Source organism: Macrotis lagotis, chromosome 1 (genome assembly GCF_037893015.1).
Source record: "Macrotis lagotis isolate mMagLag1 chromosome 1, bilby.v1.9.chrom.fasta, whole genome shotgun sequence".
In the NCBI taxonomy this organism is placed as follows: domain Eukaryota; kingdom Metazoa; phylum Chordata; class Mammalia; order Peramelemorphia; family Peramelidae; genus Macrotis; species Macrotis lagotis.
Window position 1 is genome coordinate 711,409,805 of NC_133658.1, and position 8,534 is coordinate 711,418,338.

At 32.6% G+C, this 8,534-nt stretch overlaps 1 pseudogene; it reads right to left on the reverse strand.

The window, feature by feature from the left end:
- Positions 1-5,805: 5,805 nt before the first annotated feature.
- Positions 5,806-6,780, reverse strand: LOC141506308 (protein zwilch homolog; annotated as a pseudogene).
- Positions 6,781-8,534: the final 1,754 nt, after the last annotated feature.

An 8,534-nucleotide genomic window follows, 5' to 3' on the forward strand; every position in this document is an offset into this window, starting at 1 on the left:
TGTTGCAATTAATATTTCATATATAAACATTTATTTATTCATGATACACATGTATATGCATACATCTAAACATATATATCTATTCATGTGTATGTATGTGTACACAAGTCTATATTCATTTTTTTCTGTCTTTAATCTCCTTGGGAGTTTTATGATTATAAGTGGGAACTTTATATAAAAAATTATGAGAATTTTTATTACTTTTGGCAAATGGGAAAAAAAGTTTTTATTTTAAAATGGTTTGCTCTACCAATAAAGTATTTATTTTTTTGTTTTGTTTTTTGGCTTTTTTTGCAAGGGTTAAGTGATTTGCCCAAGGTCACACAGCTAGGCAATTAAAAAGTGCTGACATCAAATTTGAACTCAGTTCCTCCTGTTTCTGGGGTTGGTTCCCTAACCACTGTGCTATCTAGCTGTCCCTAATGGAGTATTAAAATGCTTATTTTTCCACATGTCCTTCCCATTTTTTGTCACCTGACCCAATTTAGGAGTATAAGGCGTAACTATCTATAAATTATTTGGAACTGTCTTTCATATTCTTGTTAATAGTTTCTAATTTTGTTTTGATTTTTTGCAAATGATTTATTCATATTTTGATAACTTATCCAAGAGGACTGACAGGGGATTTATGAATTTGCTTCAGCTCCTATATATCTTATATATCAAACCCTTATCAAGGATATTTAAGATGCTTTCTTTCTTAGCCTAGGTGCATTGATTTAGTTTGTGCAAAACTTTTGAATTTCATGCCATCAAAATGATAAATTTTATACTTGTTGAGCTAAGACTTCTTCCCCCTCCTTTTTTTCCTCCCTATCTTTCTTCCTACCAGAGCTGGCAGAGGTTCTTAATCCTTATCACCAAATTAATGTATAATATGACCATGTTCATTCTGGTCCCATAACTTTTTTGAGCTTATTGTAGTATATAGTATAAGACATTTGTCTAATCCTAATTTCTACTAAACCGCTATCAAATCAGGAATTCTTCCTCAAGTAATTTATGTTCTTGGATTTATCAAACACTGGATTATTAAAATCATTTTCTTTTGATTCTTCCTTATCTGGAGAGACCTGAATTCAAATTTCACCTATGACACATTTTGATTATGGGTCCTTAGAAAAGTGAACTCTCAGTGATCTAGGCAGCTTTCAAAGGTCATAAAGTGCAAAGAAGAACCAGTGCTAGAGGGGTTTCTTCAACTCAGAGGTTATAATACTATTGCAATTGTAGTTTCTGAACATATTCTTATACAGTCTTATATATAGTCTTATACAATCTAATGTACTTTTCTGTTTTCAAACTAGTCTCAAATATTGAAATGATCATTGGGGAAAGGAAAGGTGAATAGTATTTGCTTACTGTAAGTCAGGAATTTAACAAAGATCTCATTAAATCTTTGCCACAACCTTGCAAGACAGGTGTTATTATTGTCCTCATTTTACAGATGAGGAAACTGAAAGCAAACAAATGTTAAGTAATTTGACCATAGCTGAAGTCATAGTCTGAATTCAAATTTGCTGTTGCTTTGTTTTATAATTAGTATTATAATTAATAAGTGCTACCTGTCTTCATTCCTATTTTTTCTCATTATTTCTATTGAAATTCTAAACCTTTTGTTCTTCCAATGATTTGGCCAAGACAGGAGTAATAAATACCTCTGCAAATATTCAAGGCATTTTTATAATTTAAGAGTTATAATTATAATTATATAACTGGAGAGTATATCAATAGACAAAATCCCAGATATTTAAAGCATTTTCTAACTACTTATAAAGGATTTCGTTATTGGGATATGAAAAGTTGACAACTGTTTTTGTCAATTTATTTTGCAATATTCTACTTTATTGAAACATAATAGTCTTGGTTTCTTTCCTGAATTCTCTAGGATTTTCTAAGTAAAGCAACCATAGTTTGATCCTTTTGCTAATATTTTACAAATATTTATTTGCTCTTATCCCAATACCTAACAATTGCAGAACTATGACAAATAACAGTGGGGAGTATTAGTATCATTGTTTGGCCACTATGTTTTTTAGAAAAAGCTTCTAATGTTTTCCCATTGCAAATAATGGATACTTTTTGTAAATGTCTACTTTTAATTACATTAAAAATGATTCTTTTGTTCTGATATTTTTAGGGCTTGGAATTTTTTTTGCATTTTTTGCTATATATAGATATATAGCTAAATATATATATATATATTGAGTTTTGAATTTTTTTATTTTTAATGTGATTAATAATATTTTTCTAGGTTTGAATCATCTTTGTATAACTAGTGCTAAGGGGAATTTTCCCCAAAATATGTTCCTATAGCTTTTTTGGTTCAATATGATTTTAAAATTTTATGCCATTATTCATTAATCTCCAGCTTTTTTTTTTTTTTGCTTCTATCTCTCACGGGATTAGCTAGCAGGCCCACATCTGCCTAATCTAAGGAGTTTCTTAGGTTTTGAAAATAATTCAGAAAAATAGATATTATTTACTCTTTTTTCATGAAAATACATAATGCATATTCTATGCTAATAACACAACCCCAATTTAGCCTTAAATGAATAGCTATGTGGCAGGCTAATTAAAGCAAAGGATAGGACTCCTATTTATTAGACATTTCTAAAAATAAGAAAAACAATGTTTTTGAATCAAAATTGTTTAGTCAGGGTGGCTAGGTGTTGCAGTGGATAGAGCACCAACCCTGGAGTCAGGTGTACTTGAGTTCAAATCCTGCCTCAGGCACTTAATAATTACCTAGCTGTGTGGCCTTGGGCAAGCCACTTAACACCACTGCCTTGCAAAAGGCTAAAAAAATGTTTAGTCCATCCCATCAGATGGTTCTAAAACTTTTGATGGGAGAAGATATGATAAATTTTAAAGGTTTTTTAAGTTTTTACTGGGGGGATTGTAAGGTGAGAAAATTGCCAAGGAAAAGAGATTTTTAAAAAATGTCACATACTCTGCTCTACAATGAATGAAAAACACAGGAGTAAAAACAATACAAAAAAAACCAGTTAGTTTTTTGTTTGTTTGTTTGTTTTTTGTTTTAAGATTATAAACTACTTGAGGGCAGGGGCTGTTTAGTTTCAACTTTGCTTTCGCAGCTAGCAAAAAGTTATACAATATGGTTAAAATGCAGCATCCTTTGTTTAACATTCAAAGTAAATTAGGTTTCAGATTGTATTTCCATGTGAGTTATATATTACTCCTCCTTTTCTATATAATCAGCCTCTGTATCTCTGGCATAATTTGTTCCTCATGCATGGAATGCTGTCCTTCCTCATTTGCACATGTTAGAAAACCTAGTTCCCTTTGAAGTCTTTCAAGAGGGTTTCCCTGATTGTTGCCAGCACACCTTAAATATTTTTATGTATTGTACTTACTTATCTGTGAACGTGCCTCCCCAGGAGAACTCAAATTCCTTAAGGGCAGGGGCTGTCTCATTTTTATGTTCGGATAAATTGAAGGCAAAGAATAGCACTTTTTTTTTTTATTATTCCTCACAGTGCCTTGCATAGGTAACACTCAATTAGTAATTTGATGACTGATTTAAGCTGACTAAAACTTTGATTATCAAAAAATCATTCCTGCTAATCTTATCAGGTGGAAAGATGGTACAACATAACCAGAGAAGCCTGTTCTACCACCAACCAGATAGTTTATCAATTTTATCCATATCTTTGGTTCACTAAATGATAATCAAGTACAGAATGACATAATTAAATGTTTCTGAAGTTAGTTTCTTTTTTTAATTAAAAATTTATTTATTTAAGGCAATGGGATTAAATGACTTGCCCATGGTCACATAGCTAGGCAATTATTAAGTGTCTGAGGTTCTTTGGAACTAGGTCCTCCTGACTCCAGCCAAAAGCTCTATTCACTGCTCTACCTAGGTGCCCCTAAAATTAGTTTCTAACCTCTATTTAAATGAAAAACAAATTCTCACTTTAAAAACAAATGTTAAATTGCTAATTAAAAACATGTTAAATTGCTAATTAAAAATAAATGAAAGAAAACATTTTAATACAATAATTGCTATAAATCCAAAAGACAATATTTCTACTGTACTATGTTCTTCTGCAATTTTCCTTATTCCCAATGAAATTGATTCATATTTTTTTTGGGGGGTTTGTTTTTGTTTTTTTGTTTTTTTGAAATTGATTCATATTTATAGTCAATGCAAACTAATAGGCTTCTGGGTATTTTTAAAGTTGGGCTTTTTCTTTTCTTTTTTTTTTTGGAGGTAGTGTGTGATTAAAAAAAATGACACTAGGGGTGGCTAGGTTGCACAGTGGATAGAGCACCAACCCTGGAGTCAGAAGTACCTGAGTTCAAATGCGGCCTCAGACACTTAATAATTACCTAGTTGTGTGGCTTTGGGCAAGCCACTTAACCCCATTGCCTTGCAAAAACTAAAAACTAAAAAAAACACACCACAAAACGACACTAAACTGCAAATGTGTAAAGGGGAATTTTATTAATTGCACTCCAGCATTTGTAGTGCAATGATAACTAAAAGGATGGGCAGATTTGTGTTGAAACCTTCTAGTTAGGAGATTTAGGTAAAGTCTCACCTAGAATCCATGTAAAAGAAAGTATAAACAATCATAGTTTACTAAAAGAAATGTATAAGTTACTCTGATTTTAATGCTTTTTACTCAGCACAAGCAAAAAAGGGTAATTAATAAAAGCTAGCCTGTCATTTTAGAATCTGCTATAATTTTATTTGATATGGAAAATACTGAATCACATTAAGGCACCTATTTGAAAAACAGGAACTGATAAGAGTAAAAATACAAGGTAGTGTTAAATATTCCAATAGTATAAAAACAAGCTAATACTTAACTTCCCATAAGTTTGAAAATATACTCTAAATGCATTTATTGTTCAATTAATGAAGATGTTATATTTTTTGACATCTAATATTTAGCATAATTCTTCACATAATATTTTAAACTATGCTTATTATAACAATGTCACCTTCAGAAGGTTCTAAATGCTTTCAAGGAATTTTCTTCTGGCAATTTTCCTTATTTCTCCCCAATTTTTATGTCTCTTTCCCCATCCAGTAAAAACTAAGAGAGCAGTGAACTATTTTTGTTATTATTCACAGGTTGATTCTTAGGGAAAAAATGGTACTGTATGTTTTTTAAGAAGCAAAGGTATGTTTTAAGACTTTTCTAAATTTAAAAGACACCAAATTCTAAGTACTTTGTTTTTTATTTTCTACAAATCTTTTTTTAAAGAAAGATTTTATTTATTTTGAGTTTTACAATTTCTCCCCCATTTTTGGTTCCCTTCTCCCACTCCCACAGAAGGCATTCTCTTAGTCTTTTTTTATCCATGGTATACATCTCAATTGAATGTGATGAGAGACAAATCATTTTTTAAAATGCTAAAGCACTTAATTCCTATCATTTAATTAATTATCTAGGTACCAATTTAAAGTAAATCTGAATAGTTGAAAATGTGAACTAATCTTTTTAAGGTTTTTCAATACTCTTTCAATAACCTTTCAATAAAGTTACATTAACTAAAACAGCGAGATACTGACTCATGGTTCATGCCTTTTTACATTTAATATTCCTTGTTATATCACATTCAAGTGGTTAGAGAGATTGTGATGCCTACAGTCTGCCCATTCTGCCTACTTATTAGTGTAGGGCTACTGATATTCCTTCTTCTGAGGCAAAGTTAAGAAATGGTAATTAATAAAAGGTTACTAACAAAATAGCTTTATTCCATACAAAGTTTTAGTGTCTTCATCTTCCTTTGGATTTAAAAGCCCTACAGAGTTTCTTATTTGGTTATTTATATGAAATATACTTTGCTGCAGGCAACTATGTTAGTGTATAAATACAATTTTTTTCTTCAAGACTATTGTTGAATATTGACTCAGACAGATCTTGTTTGCTAAAATTCAGATGGCTTATTGATGGGGTGTCACTCATTTGCCAAAGTGTTTTAACTTCCTTCTGTTCACTATTTATTTCTACTCTCCATTTTTTTGCTCTGATAGAAATTTTTTTATGACAATTACTCTGTTTCTCATTAAGAGGATTTCTCTTATAAAATATTGTTCAAGACTGTGCTAAAGTAAATAGGATTTTATGTGGGTGTTTAAGATATGTCGATGCCAATGATTATGACTTCTAGAATGCGTTAGAATTTCCTAACATAATGAACTTATTCTAGTATATCTAAGGATGTGGAAATAAAGTAATTCAATTGGTTCATTGAAGTAAACTCCTGGTTTATTCAAAAAATTATTCTAATCTTTATTTTCTCCAAACCAAGCTCCAAAAACATTCTAATTGGAGTAGTACCAGTGGGTGGAACTACATACTTGACTATGGTAAGACTGCTGAATGTGCTTGCTTACTTAGTAAAATGCTACTCCTTCTGTGAAATCATGGCTGCACATTCCCATATCTTAAACATCTTAAGATCAATGTACAGTTCTTCACCAAATCTTGGTATGAGGTGATACTCATTCTCATTTTGCACCATAACTGCTCAGTGAAATTGGTATCCTTATACTATGAAAAGACACTTCAAGTGCAGCATTATCACATCCCAATAACTTTTGTTATTGTTGAATCATCTATTCCATTCAGCCTAAATTTTCAATCATTGAAAAATCCTTGAACAGGGTCCAACAAATGTTTTAGCCTCCATAGGGTCAGGTCACTCAGTGATAATGGTTGTCATTCCATTAGCCATAGCCTTTAGAAACTTCAGTTCTCTATGCAGATTAGTACCAGATGCACAATCACAGGACTCCATGAAATATCCAAATGCAGAAATTAGAGCATCTCTTAGGTACCGCCTCACATCTCTCAGACTGGCCAATGTGACCAGAAAGGACAATGATCAATGTTGGAAGGAATGAGGGAAATCTGGGACACTAATACATTGTTGGTGGAGCTGTGAACTCATGCCACCTTTCTGGAGAGCAGTTTGGAACTATGCCCAAAGGGTGACAAAAAAAGTGCATACCCTTTGATCCAGCAATGCCACTACTGGGCCTATACTCTGAAGAGATGATGAAAAAGGGTAAAACACTTATACAAAAATATTCATAGCAGCCCTGTTTGTGATGGCAAAGAATTGGAAATCAAGTAAATGTTCTTCAATTGGGGAATGGCTTAGCAAACTGTGGTATATGTATGTTGTGGGATGCTATTGTTTTATTATAAACCAGGAGGGATGGGAATTCAGGGAAGTCTGGAGGGATTTGCATGAACTGATGCTGAGCAAGATGAGCAGAACCAGAAAAACATTACACACCCTAACAGCAACATGGGGGCGATGATCAACCTTGATGGACTTGCTCATTCCATCAGTGCAACAATCAGGGACAATTTGGGACTGTCTGCAATGGAGAATAGCATCTGTATCCAGAGAGAGAACTGTGGAGTTTGAACAAAGACCAAGGACTATTACCTTTAATTTAGGGGAAAAAACCCTGATATCTTAATGTCTGATCTTGCTATCTCTTTTACTTTATGATTCTTCCTTAAGGATGTGATTTCTTTCTCATCACACTCAATTTGGATCAATGTATACCATGGAAACAATATAAAGACTGGCAAATTGACTTCTGTGGGGGGTGGGGAGAGGGAAGTAAGATTAGGGGAAAAATTGTAAAACTCAAAATAAATAAAATCTTTAAAAGAAAGAAAAAAAAAGAAAATTCACTTTAGTATCTATATGAAGGACAGCCTGGAATGAAAGGAGAATTTAGTCAGAGATTAAAAGGGCATTGAGATAACATAGGTTCAAGGAAGGAGGCCTGAAGAAAGGTGGTGGCTATGTAAGTAAAGAAAAGGGATCAAATCTAAGAGATATTGAGAAAGAAATGAAAACATTTGGGATCATTGGAAAGGCAGAGTGAGTAAGAATGAAAAATTGTGCATGAGGTTGAAGCTTTAAACCTGAGATACTGAAAGAATAGTTATGCCTTTGTTAGATATGAAGTCATTTGAAATAATTGTGGGTTTGGGGAGAAAAGATGATATTTGAATGGGATGTGTTGAGTTTAATATGTCTTTAGGTTATCCAATTTGAAATACCCAGTAAATAGGTGATGGTGTGGTACTGAATCTCAGAGGAGAAATAGGACTGAATGTAAAAATCTGAGTCATCTGCACAATGATAATAATTAAATTCATAGGATCTAAAGGTGTGTGTGTGTGTGTGTGTGTGTGTGTGTGTGTGTGTGTGTGTGTGTGTGTATGTCTGTTTGGGGGATATATTAAGAGAAACTGACAGACAGACAGACAGACACTGAGAGAGGCAGACATAAAGTCAAAAAGACAGGGAAAAAGGAAGGGAGGAAAGGAAGGCTGGACCAAAGGCATGAGAAAGAGGCGGCATAATCTATGACAGTAGATCAGAAACAAATCAGTGTAAAAAATTAATTGCAGGTTCAAGTACTGATTTAAAAATACAAATCTAATAATCATTATTTTAAATGTGAATGGATCAAATAATCCAATAAAACAAAAAGGCAGAAAAATGGATGAGAAACAAAATCA